General features: G+C 37.8%; 1 protein-coding gene across 2 annotated transcripts in view; it reads right to left on the minus strand.

The window, feature by feature from the left end:
• Positions 1–20,921, minus strand: part of ZNF536 (zinc finger protein 536) — a 444,580-nt gene that overhangs the window by 403,592 nt on the left and 20,067 nt on the right. For both annotated transcript variants that reach the window (XM_081963203.1, XM_081963201.1), the window contains exon 2: positions 18,257–18,389. The gene's annotated coding sequence lies outside the window, so the exon portion shown is untranslated. The remainder of the gene's footprint in view (positions 1–18,256; positions 18,390–20,921) is intronic.

The raw sequence follows: 20,921 nt of genomic DNA on the forward strand, positions 1-20,921 counted from the left end.
ACTTATTACAAAAAGGCTTAAGCTACAAAGAACTTAATTTAAACTCTACCAACACATGGGTTTCCATATTGCTGCACTGAAACTGTTGAAACCTGTTTAATAAGCTCTGTGCAGTTAAATCATGTAATTTGATAAAGACCAATATCAGCATTTTGAAGGGGAAAGAAAGGATATATTGCCCTTGCAAATATTGCTATCCAATGCCTATGCTGACTAGTCTATTTAAAGTTATAAAGTAACACCTAACTTCCAACGGAGCATAGTTTCCCCATTTATCTGTCTCAAAAATATTTGTCTGGATAAATATTAGAGGGAGGGAGGAAGGAAGAAGATAGGGGGAAGGAAGGGAAGGAGGGAGAGAGGGGGAGGGAGGCAAGGAAGGAAGAACATAGGGAGGGAAGGAGGGAGGAAGGGGGAGGGAAGGAAGAACATGTGTACATATGTCATGTATATGTGTGTCCATGTTTGAGGGAAATGACATATTTTGAGGTATGGTGCTGGCATAATTGAAACTTTCCACTGGTAGGAACTTTAACAAGGTTGTGAATTCATGAGAAACAGTCCTCGAATCTGTTTAGGCTTGCTAAAAAATTATTCTGGAAACTCATAAGAAACTATTATCTTTACAGATTATTTTCCCTACCAACACCAACTTTCCAAGAAGGAACCAAGGCACAAAACTGAGCTCTGGAAGATTCCCCCCTTCTTATTTTTGAAATTAAGTTGGGAAGGCATAACTTTAGAATATGTCGTGTTGTAGGGAAGACAATTCTTCATAGACTCTTTTCAGGCCAAGTAATTTACTCCATCACAAAGGGGTGGGTGGGGAAATAAAGTTAATTTCAGCATAACTGTGGCTGTTCCATAATTTAATAGAAGCATGCTGTAGCGTTGAAATCTCTGATTCCCCAAATGCCAACAGCAGTTGCTTCTTAAAGTTTTGTTTTATTTTCCAAATGCAAATTTAAAATATTATATGGTTTACTAGTTCCATGTTCTTGCCTTTAAAAATCAATTCTTTTAAAAAACGACTATTCTCCATGGCATAATAAGGCTATTATGTAACTATCACTGTGCTGGGAAGGGGTAGTTACAAGCACTCTGCTTCACCTCATCATTTCTTTTAGCTTAAATATTATGCCACATACTGATTAATACCAGACCAATAAAATCATCTTAGCAATCTGGTTAGAGTCTTTTGTCTACCCAGATGGCCTGCAACGTTAATGTGTGACAATTTCAACAATGAACTAGGACTGTTTTATGAAACCAACATTTGTTCCTCTCCTTTTGCGTTTTTAGGCTCCAAATTTTGACACAGATGGTATAAATTACTAAAAAAAAAAGTGTTCATTTAGAAAGCTTAAATATGCAGTTTTGCTTCAACCACCAAAATCTTTTACGTTGGCAATTCAGTCGCTTCGCTAATAATTCCTAATAATTAGGTTCTGTAACATATTTCCCCAATTTTAAAAATCCAGCAGTTCCCTAAGTTGATCTATTAATAATTTTTAAAAAATTAGAAAACACTAAACAAAGAGACTAATTTAATATCTAAAACAATCCAACGCCCAATACTCCATGCCTTAAAAAAAACATTGCAATGAAAAAAGAAAGAGAGATGGTTCTCCTTTGGAAGGCAAAACAGTATAAACATAAAATAAATAATATACTTGTAGCCACATATTTATTTGTAACCTTTCTATTGCTTAATCTTTAGAAAAGATAATGAATATTGGAGCAGAAACAGATGTTGCATGCAAATGCCCATAAGTAAAAGAAAACTATCAACCACATTTAAAAGAATGAGTTTCAGAGTCCACAAATTCCTTCTAGAAGAGAATGTGTTATCTGCTTTTCTAAAATACTCCCTCCAGAACCAACTTTATTTTTGGGGAAAGGAGGTAAAATGTTTTTATATATGCATTTTCAAGTAATATTGGTTGATCACACCGTGAGTCAAAGAGAAAGGAAAAATAAGAGGGCAAAAAAGCCAACACTTAGGGTTATTTTAGTATCCATATACAGTAAGGATTCCTGCACACTAGTTTTACTAATGCTTGGTGTTTACATCAAGTTAGTCATAAGGAGAGTGAACATCCAAGCCAATTTATATTTCATATTTGCTTTATAAAGCAACAGATGCTTTACCTGTGGGCAAGAGCACTTGACCATACATTGAGATGGGATGAAAGCGTTCTCAGCGCAAATGCCCAATACAAATTAGCATGGTGTTACTACCACCAATTGTATTCACAAGACCATCATTTTGGAGATTCTGGATGGTGATTTGAATGGACTTCTTTTTTTCTGGATGTCACCAATACAAGTCAATAGCAGGAGACTTTTGTAGAAGATGGTTTGATATCACTGTACAAATCTGAATTACAAATATCTGTCACATTCGGATTATTTTAAAAAAAACAAGGCAGCCAATTCTCAGCTCACCTAGCAAGAAATCAATAAAGACAAAAATAAACACAAGGGGAAAAAAAGAGTCAAACAACAAACAGCTTCAGGTAAATCAGGAAGCTACCAGAGGTAAGCTTCTATTATTCCCATTTTCCAAACGAGAATCAAGTTGAAGAGTGAAGATATTTGATTTGTGTCTGAAGTCTACATCCCAATTAAAAACCTTCACTTCCCCCAGCCTCAAATTAACATGCAGCTAATCTTAGATGCTGAAATAATTTTGTATAAACTGAAACTTTCTGTCCTAGCTAAATCCTTTCTAAAATACAATTTGTTTGGATATGAGCTTTCAAAACACAGTCTTGTTCTGCTAGATCTGCCAAAAGGGAAATGCATTTCAGATTTGCCTCCCACTAGAATCTATCACTCTTAACAATTAAGCTGGGGGGTTGCACCATTTTTGCTGTTAGGAGCTAAAATATATTGATATCTGTCTCTTATACAATGACACAAATTAAGTGGAGGGGCCATATGCCTAAATGTCACCAATGGGAAAATATCAATTACTCTTTCTGAAATCTATCTTAGTTTTTGAAAACCACCTTGTATTCATACCCCATAAGGCACTGTTTTAAATGTATTTGGAGCATATATTAATCAATGTTTTGCATGCTGCAACCAATAACACCCTTATGTTTTAGGTTTTAGCTCTCTTTTACAATAAATATTGATATATTGCAAACTATGTAAAAATTTTCATTGGACTTTTGTTTGCAGTATGCACTGTATTCATTCGGCAAATAAGTGAACTAAATATTGTTTGTTGCAAAACAGATGTCAAATAAAATTATGCCATATGTGCTATTAAACACTTTCCTTACTTTTTTTTTTAACAGTGAAAAGCAGGATGCAGTTTCAAAACTGGATGTATTTGGCTTTCCAAGGATTTGAAGCATGAAAGCAACATTTCTGAATATTTTTAAAACCTGCTGTGCATCATGTAATCCAGTTTTGCATGTTAAATCTGTTTTTAAGGTTATCTTCAAAGTACATTCAATGAAAAGTCCCAACAATCTCCATAAAAGAAACACAGCAATCATTTTTGAATGTAAGCTGCTTGGACTAGTATCTGGGAATGAGAAATGATGTATCTCTGTTTATTTGTGGTTACCAAATGATAGTCTGTAATACAAATTGTATACAATGGTGCAAACACAAAAGAATGCTTGGTGTTCCTTTCTTTCCTCAAAGGATTCATGTAAATGAAAATAACAAGGCTGCATTTTCTAATAGAGTAGACATTTCAAGTTGTGTTTCTTGACCCACAGATATAGTTGCAGAGTGTGGCTAAAAGGATGGCAGCCGTGACAGATGTAATCAAAGCTCTACTCATTTTTTTACATGGGTCATATGTGCAACCCACATAAAATATAAGCAGAGCTTCCATTACACCCATCACGGCTGTCATCTTAAGCAACCCTGAGCCACGGTAGCACAGTGGTTAGAGTGCAATACTGCAGGCTATTTCTGTTCTCTGCTGGCTGCCTGCAATTTGGCAGTTCGAATCTCATCAGGCTCAAGATTGACTCAGCCTTCCATCTTTACCAGGTCGGTAAAATGAGGACCCAGATTGTTGGGGGCTATAGGCTGATTCTGTAAACCGCTTAGAGAGGGCTGTAAAGCACTGTGAAGTGGGATATAAGTCTAAGTGCTATTGCTATTGCTATTAAGGCTTGTAAGCTATGGACATCACAGCTTACAAGCCACCTGCAATATTGTGGGGTCCAACCTGAAAAACCCTACAAGAAACAAATATTGCAAGACACATCCAAAAGCTCTAAAACAGCATAGTTTATTACACAACAAGGTGGTGCTAAAAATTGCACAGTTGGAACCAAAGATATTGTTTTCACTGTCATGTATGGTTCAATGGCTTAGACATTGGTATCTGAATATAGATGTTTTTAACATTCATAATTTATTTGGGAGCGGGGGGGTAATCTGGGGGAATGTTGATATATATTGCAAGTCCATGTATGATATGCCATACGCTAAATAAGTAATAAATATTGTGACGTACATTCTGACACAAAGGCATCAAAACAACAATAACCACCATTAAAAAAAGCAACATACTGGGACCAGAAAGCAGAACAAACTGAAAGAAATTATTCTGGGAAAGTCTACCATTTCAAATGTTGTTCCAGTGTTCTACATGTTGATTTCATCCAAGATAGCAGCCTATGTTCCATGATTCCTCTTGGATGCTTATGATATCTTCAGATTAAGCACACAGTTGCTGAGTCTTCTTCTCATTGTGTTCCTTTAAGAAGTACCTATGCACCTGGGCACTTGTCAGGCACCATTCGTGTTTTCCTTCTTTGCCATATGGGTAAATGAGTTTTCATCAAAATCCAAAGTTCAGTGAGATATCGCTCCTGGTGGTACAGATGAGCTTCATTAGCAAATTCCATGCTTTCATAGATTCATGAATGAAGGCAAATATATGTGTGCCAGGATAATGTTGCAGGATCCAACCTGGATCTGTCACTGGGACCAGAGGTTTAGTCTTCCAAGCTTTCAGACTCATGCTGGAGCCCATTCTCAGAACTTCTCTCCCGCCAGAATGGATCATAGATTCACTCCATGTGAAATTATGCCACTTTCCTATGCAGATTTCCTTGCTTCCTGATTGTCTCTGATAAGGAGGAAGCAATGTCCTCTGTTACCTTACACATCCTCACAAAGATAGATTCTCAAGTTTGAGTTTGATACTTGGAGAACTTTACAGAAACATCTGGGTAAGACAATGTGAATGGCTTGCAATTGCATTCTTTCAAAATGTCTAATCAAACTTGCATTCAACTCTGGTGATCCCCCAAAATCACAGTTCCCAAAAGGCACCAGATTAGATCCAGAATAGCTTCGTAAACTACAAAAACAGATAAATATCTCCATTTCCAACAAGATGTCTCCTGGAAAACCATATCTTAAGTTTCCAATGCTATTGATAGGACTATGATTTAAAACTGTAGACGTCTCTCGGATTCTTTGTTTCCTCTTCTGCTTTTAATTATTTGCTAAACAGGTAAAATGCTACCTATATTGTAGACATCTTTTAATATTATTTTTCCATTTTTAACATACACCAAGGTCAATAATTGTGTTTACAAAGATAGGCATTGGGAAAGGCTCTTGCAGAAGAGAACAAAGGAGATGATTACAAAAGTCAGACCTCAAAATGTTAATCAGATTCAAAAACATAAAACATGACAACTTAATGGTGTTTGATTAAAATGGGGAGGGGGGATAAAAAGTTCTAAGCATCTGACATTGAATCCTAATACTTTTTTAATTATAAAATATAAAATGCTTGGAATTTTATCCAGAAAAAAAAAATTAGACTTGGTAATTTATTTTTCTTGTGTATACAGTACAATTTACTGATGAAAAAATGTGCTAAACTTATTGATTCATGACCATAATTGTTTAATTATTTATCATTGCAGAAATATATTAGCATTTATAATAATGCAGATGTGCACAAAGGCTAAAGAAGGCACATGCAGCTTTTGTTTGCTGTTTGCTGTGCTGAAATTGGGTTGAGCTGGGTGGTGCACGCACATTGCCTTATTTTAAGTGTTGCAATTTTGCAGCTTTCTGCTTTATTGAACTTGAAGCAGATATGCCAATAAGCTGTCATCACAAAAATGCTCTCCTATCGAATTAAAAAAAAATGAAAATCTATAACCAAAGCCAGCACTATCTCCAAAGAAATCTTTCCTGCAATTGATTTCTTTGTTATGATGGGCATTAAATTATCCCTGCATCACATGGGCAGCTGTTGGCTTCCTCATGCCATCCAAAGCAAAGAAAAAGATCTTATACTGTATGCAGTGGATAACAATTACAACACCACAAATAATTACACTTAGTTGCAGAATATTTCAGCCTCATGTTTCCCGAAGTCGTATGTGAAAACTTGAAAGGGAAAGCAGAGGTTCATCATAGTGTCAACTTTACTTTCAATAAGTTGTGAACCTTTTCTGAGGTCCATCATATCTACATGATTGGGGACTAAGAAATCTCCCTTTTCTCAAATCCTGTTCCAACATCTTTGCAACAGGCTTCAGAACACCTATGGCTTTCCAGCTTTCTCAAGTTTGGTCCTTCTCCTTTGCAAACTTGCACATAATCGTATCTACCCAGAGCATAATTTGCATTGTCTTCTCTGGTAATATTGTACTGCTAACTAGAGCATACGAAACATTTGTTAAACCAATTCTTGAATATAGCTCATCTGTCTGGAACCCGCACTGTATATCGGACATTAACACAATGGAGCGAGTTCAGAGATATTTCACCAGAAGAGTCCTCCACTCCTCTGCTTACAACAGAATCCCTTATGCCACCAGGCTTGAAATTTTGGCTTTAGACAACTTAGAACTATGCCGCCTTCAGACTGATCTAAGTGTAGTACATAAAATTATCTGCTACAATGTCCTACCTGTCAATGAATACTTTAGCTTCAACCACAACAGCACACGAGCACACAATAGATACAAACTCAAGGTAAACCACTCCAAACTTGATTGCAGAAAATACGACCTCAGCAACAGAGTGGCCAACGCCTGGAATGCTCTACCTGACTCTGTTGTTACATCCTCAAACCCCCAAAACATTAACCTTAGACTGTCTACTGTTGACCTCACCCCATTCCTAAGAGGTCTGTAAGGGGCGTGCATAAGCGCACCAGCGTGCCTACCATCCCTGTCCTAATGTTCTTTCTTATTCGTATCCATTTCATGTTTTTAAAATCATGTTTATACTTATACAGTATATCTAATACATGCTTGCCAAAATAAATTTTAAAAAATTATTTGTAGTAAAGTAGATACACTGATGTTGCATTAGCAGATCACAGCAGATTTGTGTTGTTTTTTTTTAAAGACAAAGCACCGGGGGGGAAATATTTCTGTGCTTAAATTGACTTATTCTGCATTTAATGCTCAAACCAGGGCAGATCCCATTCCCCCATCCCATGGATAAGAGATCCATTTATATATGTAAGCATAAAGACACATATTTCTTATAGCAATTATTTCTGCAGATTCTCTAAAACACAGAAGCAGGAAGGATCGTTTCCCACGAGTGGACTCTGAATGGGAAAGATTCAGATGGCAAATATATTAAGATTAGTCACATGTATGTAATTTTCCAGAAACGTCTGATCAATGCCCATGGATTTCCCAAACATTTAGCTATCCAGATAGCCATGAAAGATAGAATCTTACAGGAACCAGGATTAAAAGTTCATGTTTGACATTTTCCAAAAGGCTCAAAAATGGTGGCATCAGATGCTCAGTGTTGATTATATAAGTTCTACTTTAGGAATTCTGACTCTACTGCAATTATTAAACAGAATAGTTCAATTTTTGTTAGTCTCTTTAATTTCTAGGGACACGGTAGCTCAGTAGCTAAGACACAGAGCTTGTCGATCAGAAAGGTCGGCAGTTCGGTGGTTCAAATCCCTAGAGCCACATAACAGAGTTCCCGTTACTTATCCCAGCCAACCTAGCAGTTTGAAAGCATGTAAAAATGCAAGTAGAAAAATAGGAAGCACCTTTGGTGGGAAGGGAACAGCGTTCTGTGCGCCTTTGCTATTTAGTCATACTGGCCACATCACCAAGGAGACATCTTTGGACAGCACTGGCTCTTCGGCTTTGAAACGGAGATGAGCATCACCCCGTAGACTCGTTCCCTATAGTCGGGAACGACTAGCACATATGTGCAAGGGGGAACCTTTACCTTAATTTCTAACTGCAAGTGGTAAGGTAATATATACTCATTTATGCTCCTTTCCCTTCATACACAGAAGTATATAGTGATAAAAACACTATCCTACAACTCTTTCTCTTATTAATGATACATTTGTATGTTTGAAGGAAGCATAGATAAGTTCCAAAATGAAACATATTCTTTCTTTCTTCCTAAAATAATCTAATGTATGGGCTTTGCATGGTGAATTCTATAATTTAAGTCTTGCCGCATGTTACCCTTTGCAGCTAATATTACTATTCTGAATCTACCTGGTTGTTTTAGAAAACGAAGCAGAATGGAAGACATCCACACGTCGGGAAGCAACTTTGGACACTGGCCATTTTTTGTGGACTGATCATCATTCTCAGAACTGACTAATATGAGTGACACAGCACTTCATAATGGAGAATACGGTTGAGCCATCTGGATTGTTTTGCTAAATTATTCCCCAAATCAAGCCAAAAGGCATGAAAGCTTCACTTATTGATGGGATGCTATAATCAGAGAAGATCTGTTAAGAAGATGGTGTGCTGTATACAGATGAATTACGGATTCGTAATGTCTTACAGTTGCCGATGGAAAGAACTCATGGATTGGAAAATCTGTCATACAATTTATATGATTTCTGGTTTTTCTAGCATCTGACACTCGAGCCACAATTCTTCTGCATTGTTTTTGAAGAATGCACGTTCCTTGTAAGTACAGGTAGTCCTTGACTCACAACAATTTATTTAGTGGCCATTCAAAGTTACAACAGAATTGAAAAAAAGTGACTTATGAGTGTTTGTTACACTTAGGATCATTGTAGCATCTCCATGCTCATGTGATCAAAATGCAAATGACTCATATTTGTGACAGTTGCAGTGTCCTAGGGTCATGAGCTCCCCTTTTGCGACCTTCTGACAAGCAAACTCTATGGGGGAAGCCAGATTCACTTAACAACCGTATTACTAACTTACAAATGGCAGTGGGTCACTTAACAAAGGCAATAAGTGTAGTGTAGAACAAGAAGCAATGGGTGGAAACTAATCAAGGAGAGAAGCAACTTAGAACTGAGGAGAAATTTCCTGACAGTGAGAACAATTAATCAGTGGAACAGAAGTTGCCTCCAGAAGTTGTGAATGCCCCAACACTGGAAGTTTTTAAGAAGATGTTGGATAGCCATTTGTCTGAAACGGTATAGGGTTTCCTGCCTAGGCAGGGGGTTGGACTAGAAGACCTCCAAGGTCCCTTCCAACTCTGCTACTGTATTGTATTGTAAAAGAGGGAAATTGCTGTCTCGCTTAACAGCAGAAATTTTGGGCTCCATTGTAGTCATAAATCAAGGACTACCCCTGTTAAATTTACATCCTGTCTTTTCCTTAGAAGTCAAATGAAATGCACCTGATGATCTTCCCTCATTTTATACCCACAACTCTGTGAAATAGGTCCGGTTGACTGATAGGAATCAGATGGAAATCATCCAGTCAACTATCAAGTAGTATTTGCATCTCCATCTTCCCAACATTAATCGGAATCCAATCTTTTAACTCTTGGCTCTAATATTTCCTAAAATATTCACATTCTGTTTAGATTATGCATCAGATTTATAGATTCATGGAAGGATATGACGAAAAGCAGTGAAAGGGACGACCAAATTCCAGCAAAGCTTTAAAACAAGAAATGACCAAGAAAAGAAATTCAGAACCAAGATGAATGGGTCACAGCAGGGGAGAAATGTGGTAATCATAGTGTTCCAATTATTTCCTGAACTATTCACCAAGGCAGGTAGCTACTAAATCAATTTTAGACCAAATTAAATTCAAAAATAGAACTATAGCGAGGGGTTGGATAATCTTGTCCGTTTATTAATTATTCAGCTTTTCCTTCATGGTTTTGCTATTTGGTGTCCAGAATTCTTTATCTTTGGGGGTAACTTGTAAACACTGTTTGGGAATTCTGACTCTACTGCAATTATTAAACAGAGCACTATCTTAGTCCAATTTTTGCTAGTCTCTTTAATTTCTAGGGACACGGTAGCTCAGTAGCTAAGACACTGAGCTTGTCGATCAGAAAGATCGGCAGTTCGGCGGTTCGAATCCCTAGAGCCACGTAACAGAGTGAGTTCCCATTACTTGTCCCAGCCAACCTAGCAGTTTGAAAGCATGTAAAAATGCAAGTAGAAAAATAGGAAGCACCTTTGGTGGGAAGGTAAGAGTGTTCTATGCGCCTTTGCCATTTAGGTTTTGCTATTTGCTGTCCAGAATTCTTTATCTTTGGGGGTAACTTGTAAACACTGGTTGACAAATAAATAAAATTTTAAAATATAATCACATCTTTTTTTCTAGTGGACATGCAACTTGTAGGAAAGAAAAAGTTAAGTAACAATATTATGAATACTATGCTAAAAGTTAGCTAGTGACACTTAAGATTAAGGAGCTACTTTAGAATATGATTGCATATGTTTGTTGTAGTAGATTAATAGGAAAGTTTTTAAGGGATTCCATTCAATGCGCACAGTCATATGATACAAGATGCTTAAGAAATATGTGGACTGCCCGGAATCGCAAAAATATTGGAAAAGAATCTGGAAGTGGGCACAAGAAATTACGGGGGAACAAATAAAGTATAAACCCGAAACCTTCTTACTAGGAATAATTAAAGGGAACTACACAAAAAAAATTAAAAATCTACTAACACATATATTAACCACAGCTAGAATTGCCTTTGCCCAATGCTGGAAGCAAAATAATACACCGCCAGACGAATTAGTGATAAAAAAAACCCTTGGATTGTGCAGAGATGGACAAATTAACCCTAAAATTAAAGGACAAAGAAGAATCGGAATACTACGAAATTTGGAATAAGTGGTATGAATGGTTGGATAATAAGAAAAACAATTAAGCCGAAAACAATATACATAAATAAACATAGAACTGTATATAAAAGTAGGTAAATATGTAAAATATCATAAAAATGTATAGATAAGATGACATAATGATTGTAATATATAGTAAAGAGAGGAAAGCATACATAGATACGACGATGTAACATTGTACAAACTGTTGATATAAAGATTGTAATATGTGATAAAAAGACAAAAACAATAAAAAATTATTACAAAAAAAAAGAAATATGTGGAATGGCTTTGGGATTTTATCATATAAAAATGAAAACTAAATAAGGCACAGAGAGAAAATCTACCCGATTGTTAAAAATGTAATAAATATTGGAATAAAGTACCTCCTGGTCAGTTGTATCTTTGGCAATAAACCAAACCTTCTCAAAATCCAGAATTTGGATTCTAGTATCATAGACTCATTGCAATTATAGAATTTCTTACAAAGAGATCAAGAAAAAAGCCACTGGACTATACAAGAACGCTTAATTACATTTAGATCTGTTTGGCAAAATGCTGGTGAGAAAAAAGAGGGGTTTTTTTAGACCACAGTGATGCTCATCAGACATTATTCAAATTTTTTTGCTTTGTTAGAACCTTGCTTCTCAATGTTGGCAACAACTCCTGCGAGTTGAAGTCCACGCATCTTAAAGCTGCCAAGGTTGAGAAACATTTGTGTTAGAAGATGGTAACATTTCAGAGGTGAGCTTGTTTTCTTGCCATGACAATGGACCAGCCAATTCCAAGATTTCGCCAGCAGGATTGGTGGCATTAATCAGATGTTAATTTCATTGAGAGATAATGCTATTCTCTGGAATATTTGTTCCCTTTGTAGCACATGATTCTCCTTCACTTACCCACTGAAGAAGACATGCAGAATAATTCTCCTTCACTTACCCACTGAAGAAGACATGCAGAACATGCAGAATAATAACATCTGTACAATTCGTGCATAGCCATCTGATTATCATTCCTATTCATTCCTAAGATTCTTTCATTTTATTTTTTATTTTATTTTGCTAGCTACCTTCCAGGACAAAATGGAGCCAAGACATCTGGGCAATATCCAAGTAAAAGCACCATGCACAGCAACACCTGAATACAGCCAACACAATAGACGTCCTCAGGACAATTGGCAACAAATCTCTGAGGCTTCCCTTAGTTAGATTTTTCCAGCACAACCGGAGATGTTATATTGGACATAGAATCTACGCAAAAGCTGCTGGGAGGTTGGCCACCCTGAACAATTTTGCACCAAGTTCAGTTCTGAGTTTCTACTCTCTGCTGACTGCATATAATTGATGGATGTCTTAAAATCCCAAGAGAGATCTTTATGGAATTCTACCACTTGCTTCTGAAATAATTTTCCAAGGAATAGTTGTTGAAAAAAATGCGAAATCTTTATGGCCTGGCTTGGCCTGACATTCTGCTATGTTGTGCAAAACACGCTTTCTTGTACTCAAACATAAGCAATTCATCAGTTCCTCCAGAATGTAGCATGAGTTACATTTAAAAAGCTAGGAAATTAGCTAATGCTTCAGCTTAAACCATTTTGAACGTAATTTGCATTCTCTTTTTTGCTCTTCAGTGTCTATATATATATGAAGAGATAGAGAATAGTCTCTCTGAAAGACATAGTACAATGAGCATATATTATAGGATGGTTTTGATTCTGAACTTTTTCATCCTGAATTCTGAACAATGGATGCTTATGAATCATTTGTGCCATAGAGTGCAGCCTTTTGAACAAGTAACAAGAGAAATCAGTTTTGCTAATATATTTCTCATCCTGGTGATCAGAGTCATGCTGAGTTAAAAATACATACACATAACTTGAAAGTTACAAGATCAAGTCGAACTCTTAAGGCACAAGAAAAGGATTGGAGAAACAATATGTTGGGAAATTATTGTAAAGGTGATTGACAAGTATAGACTTCTGTAAACTTTCAATAATTAAGAAGTGGAAGATATTGATAGTTATTTGGAAATAATCTATATATAATGGTTTCTAATATTCAATAGATCAGGCATCTCCAAACTTGGCACCTTTAAGACTTGCGGACTTCAACTCCCAAAATCCCTCTGCCAGCCATTCTGGGAGTTGAAGTCCATAAGTCTTAAAGTTGCCATGTTTGGAGATCCTGCAATAGACAAAGGAAGGTTAGCTCACCTCCAAAATGGCTCTTTGTTTAGTCTCTCCCTCTTACTTTTCAGAAGATGAACATTAAACATTTGTAGGGTTTTCCAATTCTTTATTACAATCTCTGGCTATTTTATTTTAAACACTACCTTTTTTATTAACCAGGCTGCTAATTCCCTGTGCATTTAAATTATACCAACTTGAAGGCATTTCTTGTTGTTTAAAAAAAAACACTCAATATTTTATATAATTATACTGATTCCTTGTTGGGGGACTAAGTGGCATATTGAATGTCCTAGTAATGAAAAAGAATGTTCTAGGAATGTCCTAAAAAAAGACTATGGTTTGCCCAGTTGCAATATATGTTTGTGAAAGTTGGACCATAAGAAAGGTTGAGCGCCAAGGAATGGAGGCATTTTAACTGTGATGCTGGAGAAGATTCCTGCGAGTCCTTTGGACTGAAAGACGATCAAACCAGTCAGTCCTAGAGGAGATCAACCCTGACTGCTCTTTAGAAGGCCAGATCCTGAAGATGAAGCTCAAACACTTTGGCTACCTAATGAGAAGGAAGGGCCCACTGGAGAAGAGCCTAATGCTGGGAACGATTGAGGGCAAAAGAAGAAGGGGATGACAGAGAATGAGGTGGCTGGATGGAGTCACCGAAGCAGTCGGTGTGAGCTTAAATGGACTCCAGAGGATGATAGGAGGGCCTGGAGGAACATTGTCCATGGGGTCATGATGGGTCGGACACAACTTCACAACTAACAACAACAACAAAGGAATGAAAAAATATGAGTTCTAGTGCTCCTTTGGATAGGAAATCAGGGCCAAGTAGTTGGAGAAACCTGAGTTCGTTCCTCTCTCCAAACCACAGGTAGAAAGCTAAAGTAAACAATTTCTGAAAATATGATTTTAAAAAACTATCTAACCATGTAATCATCAGGATTCATTGACTTGAAGGACCATAACCCAGAGAAGGTGGATTTTCTTTTTAAGAAAGGAAGAAAAACTGCCAAGAAAGTAAAAATACAAAAAAGGAGATCGATAGTCCTACATGGTGCTCTGGAAAGGACTTCATTTTCATGAAAAGTATCTTGAACGGACAGGAACAGTGGGGTCTAACAGTGAATGAGCTTGTCGAGAACAGAAAGAAGAAGAAGAAAAGAGATACAAGCCACACTATTTTTGCATGACATCGAATTACCTTCCATCGCCGGAGTATTTTGTGAATTGCCCTACTACGTTATTATTCATGCATGTAAATATTAACCTAGTCGCTATGTCTCGCATTTCACACATACGCGTTTCCTTCCATTTTATTTCTGCAGTGTCCTAAGTGGAGAGCCTTAAATTAACTGCTGGCTCGCTCGTGCCCAGGACTATGAAATTAGTCCTGAAATTAAATAGCTCAATAGCACTAAGACATTCCCAACTACTCCAGCAAGCAATCACTCACCTCTAAGGTTAACAGGATAAAGGCTGGATAAAGAAACTACTCATTAGAGCCGCTTTACAAAGAAGCAATTATGCGACTTTATAAAGTGGTTTCAAATATATTTTGCAAACTATGACTCAAGACAAATATTAGAGGCAGCAAATTACAGTACTTAGAAGAATTATCACCAAAGTAAAGAGACTCTTAATCTATAAAAAATATCAACAAAAGATGTAAATATGGACTCCTCTATGGGTGGCATATCTCCAAGGAAATATACATCTAATCTCGCAGTGTGTCGCCTCCAGTACCTGGAGAGAAGGTTAACAATTCAGAGCTGTTTCCTACAGCTATAGAATACATTTTGATGTAGATTTGCAGATATCAGAGACTTAAAATCTATTATATAATCATAGGGCAAGGGCAAGAAGCCTGCGGATGTACTTTTCTGGGGGAAAGAACCGCAATGCCTTTTTCTTTTCATTTTAATCACTTTTGCACTGAGATTATGTTTTATTCTGGGCATTTGGTCTGACAGTGTTTTTCCCTGTTAAAGACAAAATTGTAGGTTGCATTGCATTAAAAAGGGGATGATATATTTTATATGGAGACCCATGGAAAGCAGACAAAGAGGTAACTAGATTCTATCTGCCCTTTTGGGTGCCTTATGAGAGATGGGAAACGTTTCGGTTTTAACAACTGGATTTATAGTTCTAAAAATGGGAGCTCACTTCTTATTTTCTTCTTCTTCCTTCTCCTCAGATGCTTTGAGAAAGGAACAAAAGTCCATGTCACCAACCAACAGACATCAGTGGCAGGGCACCCTACAGGCAGAACATTTTTCAAAACACTAACTAGAAAAGTTCCGGTTCATTTGGGAATGGAATGTCTTGAGTCACTCACTAAAAGTAATGTGCAGGCTAAGAGAAAAGCTAAATGTTACTTAATGTCACTTACATTTGAAATTAATTGTTAAATGTGGTTGATAAGATTGCTTTCTAGCCATATATTTAATAGCCTCACACTTTATCATATTAACAATTAAGGTTTAACATCATCTTTTAGAGGTCTCAGGATGAGCATCTTTGGAGTGGCAGGAGAAGGACAGTGATACTCCAGAACTAGGCAGAGGATGGTCACTAGTATTGTCTAGTCAGGAAGTTCCTGATTTAGATGAGCTTTTCAGCTTATGGAACATTGTGCCACATGATGAAGAGGGGGAGAGGGAGGAGGAGCAAGGGGAGGCAGAGGGTTTGGGGTGAAGGAAGACTCCAGATAGAACAAGACCATATAGGGAATAAAAACATAGGGAGGGGAAAGAAGGCTAGCTATGAGCATAATTTAATTATTTTAGTTACTGTATCTCAACTTCCTCAACTGAAAGTCCCAGGTTTGTTTATAAAAAGGAGGATTTCTCCTATGCCAACCATGCAAAAAACACACAACAGTTTTGATGTATAAATTGTTTGAAGATTTTCAACACTGAGAATTCTTGTTGATTTTTTAAAAAGAATTAATGCAGGGTTTGAACAATCATTTTAATCCGCACTGGTTGATGCATCAGACTATCAAATTCAATTTGATGTCAGCAAAACTAAAATGTGGAAATATATCCAAATTTCCTAATCGTGTTAGTGGTGGAAAGAAAAGCAGGCAGGAAATTACCACATTATGTGGCATTTTCACTGGCCTCTGTGCTGCGCTCAGTGAGAAGCATGTAATAAATAAAACTTATACCATTCTGCATCTAATCATGAGAATTTTCTCACAATGCGGCAGCCTTAAACAGCTACTTTAACAATGCATTAAATCAGTTGAGCTGGGCGGGCAGAGATCTCTTCCACAAATATTCTAATAGCCTTTGAATATGATATAGATAAGATATTCAAGAAACCCGAGAGGATCAATATGACTTTTCTATCAAAGGGGGATTCCTATAGTTTGAAAATGTTATTTACTTTTCCTGGAAGACATAGGCTGTGAACTTGCTCAAAGGAAAAGCAACCAGATACTAGTTGGTTTATAAAAAGCAGAGACATTCAATTTACCCACTTTTTTTATTAAAAAAAAACATGTTTAAAGAAAGGGCTTTACATTCCACATATATTCTACAGATTCTATATCTATCCACAGATCTAGGTCAGTAGTTTATCAATATTGCTAGACGTTGCTATCCAATTCTCCATTTCTCTTGTATGTGTTCTTTGGCTGTTAGCCTCAGGGTGCCTTTCCCCTATTTATGCATGCTTGGGGGGAAATGAAGGAGTTCTGTTAGGAACTGAGGTTTACACAGGTTTAGTAGATCCTGTGTGGGGTTCAGGGGTGGGATTCTACTGGTTCAGATCATTTTGGGCGAACCGGTAGCTCTGACTATCAACTGGGAGCGGAACTGGTTCGGTCTGACTTTAAAGTGGGCCGCTCTGCCTGCCTGTGCTATACTCACCTTTATTTCCTTTTCTGAAGTGCAGCTGATCAGCACAGCACACCTCAGATGGGTTCATCGCCAGAAGTAATGCGGAAGGCGAGTTTTCTGTAAACTGTGCACATGCGCGCAGTGCAAACAAAGAGTGCGCTCGGCGAACCGGTTGTTAAACGGGTAAGATCCCACCCCTGCCTATTATCCAGGATTTTTCTTCTTGCAGTTTTAAAATCACGTATAAACATCTATGTCAGGTGAAATATTTCCTTTATCATTATACTTTAAATGCCCAAACAAAAGCTTAATGGGATCCTATCTGGGTTGGTCACCAGCACCAGAGGTTTTGTCTTTTAAACTTTTGGACTCGTGCTGGAGGCCATCCTCAGGGAACTTCTCTCTAGCAGAGTGTATGCTTTGGGGTGCATATTCTGTGTGCGGTATTTATATGGTGCCTAGTTGCGTGTGGCTTTTTAGTTGTTGATCGGGGTTCTACTCATCAAATACCACGTTTTCCCAAATATTAAGACAGGGTCTTCTTTTCTTTCGACCCCCAAAATAAGTGTTTGGCCTTATTTTCGGGGAGGTTTTATTATTTTTGAGGTGCAGAAGGCCCCTTAACCTCAGCCCATGGCCTGCAGATCAGCTGATCCAGAGAAGGCCAGAGGTTCTTTCTCTATTTCTGGCACACTCTTGCCTGCCCTAGAGTCACTGGGACTGCCACTCTATTTGCAGCCGCCACGAAGAGAAGGGGTGCAGTAGCTAGGGTTTGCTGGAGCAGCCTCCGCGAGGCCGTTCCATGTGGATGGCAGGTGCATGTGGGGTGCGTGGGGCATGTTCCCCCTTTCCCCCCCCCAGGAAATGGCAGGGACCAGCTGTGCATGCAATTAAATATTTTAGGGGAGGGTTTATTTTTGGGGGGAGGGCTTATTTTAGCGCATGTGCTCAAAAGCCCTATTGGGCTTATTATCCAGGGAGGCCTTATTTTCAGGGAAACAGGGTACTAGGGAGAAGTTTCCTGAGGATGGGCTCCAGCAAGAGTCCAAACGCTCGGAAGATTAAACATCTCATCCTGGTGACCAACCCAGATTGGATCCTACAACATTATCCTGGGACACATATGTTTGTCTTTATTCATAAAAGCCTAACACTTACCTTTTACAGCACAATATTGTTACTCCTCCTCCCTGACACAAGACATGGCCCACCAACTGAAAGGTCAAATGCACGAGATAGAATTCTAACGCAACAAGATTTCACTCCCATGTTAACGCTCCTCAGATCAAACCTGCAAAAGTACAAATAATAAATTTAGGGAAACAAGCAAAATGACCCTCCTGGTTGGTTGGTTTCCTAGATATCATCTACATATTTTAGAAACGTACAACCTTCTAATAGAAATGAATAAACTACTCAACCATAAAGTTGCTATAGAAGATATTCTTGTTCTGATTGGAAAGGGCATCTGCTATCTGCAATATTGATAATACTTTTCAAATTTCATCTGCTTTTGTTTGCCTTCTGTGTCGTCTGTTTAAACACACTGGGAATAATAATGAATCCCAGCATTATCTTCACTTTTTCAAGGCTGAACATATAACTTTATCACAAAAATAATTAAAATTCTTTGGCACTCTTGTATCTTTTCCATTAAACGTTATCAAGCAGTGACAATAAACTAACATCAGTCCAAGGCTGCCCAAATGCTGCTGTTTCAAAGAAGGCATTTGTCCCAGGATGAGATACATGAATTTTGTGCTTGCAGGGTCACAGAATCCCAAAGTGTTTTTCCCTTTTACTTTTTTATTTTAAATGAAGTAAAAACTATGAATCTGAAAATAGGAACGTGCAAACGCACTCCCATATACTCTCCAAACATTAGATAAAGTTAAGGTTTCTTTTTTTAAAAAAAAAAAGGGGGGGACTTCTTAGGTTTTTTAAATAGAGAGATCTTGGTCATTTTGCATTCCAAATGCTACAGACCTGGCACAATAATAAGAGCATAAGGATCCAAATTAGAATGCTTTCCATGATGTTTTTCATGGAAAGTTTGCATGAAGAGGACCAGTTTGATCTAGTGGTTAAGGCACCAGACTAGAAACCAGGAGATCATGAGTTCTAGTCCTGCTAAGCAGTGGTGGGATTAAGCCAGTTCGCACCACTTTGGGAGAACCGGTTGTTAACCTTCTGAGCAGTTGGGTGAACTAGTTGTTGGAAGAAATCATTAGAGCAGAGAACCGGTTGTTAAATTATTTGAATCAGTGGTGGGTTCCGGATCCCGATGCAACCGGTACAGTGCAACGGGGCTGGGCGTCCACCACATGAACATGCACAGTGCACACGCATGCATACTTACCACCTGCGATGCTCTGCGATGCATCCGCGACGCTCCAGCTGCCGGTAAGGAGAGCGGACGGGCAGGTGGGCCCTCCGGAGCACCGTACCGGAACAGTACCTGGTACTGCTGGCAGACACCGGTACGCCCGTACCGGGGTGTACTGGTTGTAACCCACCACTGATTTGAATCCCACCACTGCGGCTAAGGCAGGAAACCTGCCTGGGTGACTTTAAGCCAATAATCAGGACAGTGTAAGTTCTAGTTTAGCCTTGGACATGAAAGCTGTCTGGATAAGTCACTTAATCTCAACCCAACACATCTTCAGAATTGTTGTTGGGAAAAAGAAAGGAGGAAGAAGGAATAATAGACATATTTGCTGCCTTGTTTAAATAACAACAACAACAGAGTATATGTTTAATAAATAAAGATTACGGAGCAATGAGAATTCCCCACTTCAGCTTCCACAGCCTATCAAAACGCTGGTTTAGATTTGAGCCCATCGTTTGCAATTTGTTGGACATGAGCGGGTTGATAACTAATGATGAAAGTGGCCCCATTTTTTATAGTTTATCTAAAAAGCATTTTTTTGCTTATTTTATACTTCTCAATTCTGCACAATTGATCACCAAACTGAACTATGTTTAATGAAAAAAAACTGACAATCAACTTATTTCCAATGAAATCTACTGGCAGATGGCTGTAGAAGGCAGTTTCTAAAGAACTGTAAATCTATAAATAGCCAACTTAACCATGTTTAACCATATGTATATATACACACACAAGGATGAATGGATAGCTAGATAGCTAGATGATAGCTAGATAGCTAGATAGCTGGGTGGGTGGGTGGGTGGGTGTAGATAGCTAGCTAGCTAGCTAGCTAGCTAGCTAGATAGATAGATAGATAGATAGATAGATAGATAGATAGATAGATAGATAGATGATAGACAGACAGACAGATAGATAGATAGTATCTTTTAAACAAAGTGCACACTCATATCCTCAGTTTTCTTTTCCACAATAAAAGGAACAAACATATCCATTTATTTTTTCCTTGCAAATATAAGACAAACGTAAGGTATTATTACCAATCAGGAGAACATTGCTGGAGAGTGATAGTTAACCTCCTGTCTGTTTTTACAATCAAGATCACAGGTGTGTGTGCACATACCCAAGGCCATTTTTCTTTCTGTGCTGGAATTTTTTTTTTAACCACAGGTGGGATAAAAGTAGTTTTGATCACAACAGCCTTCTCCCTCCCCATAGAATCACTTTGGCGTCTCACAGTGGCATTTCATTCTAAGAAAGTCAAGATTCTCAATTCATCTAGTTTGATTGGGAAAAAATCCATCGGCCCTCTTGAGAAACACTGTACTCACACATGATCTCAACATTTGGCTAATGACAATACCATTACCATAAAAAATAATAAGTACAAATGTGTAAAGCTAATTTGTTGATTTTAAATTGCAATTCACACACACA

Source organism: Natrix helvetica (genome assembly GCF_964273705.1).
Source record: "Natrix helvetica genome assembly, chromosome: 10".
NCBI lineage: Eukaryota > Metazoa > Chordata > Lepidosauria > Squamata > Natricidae > Natrix > Natrix helvetica.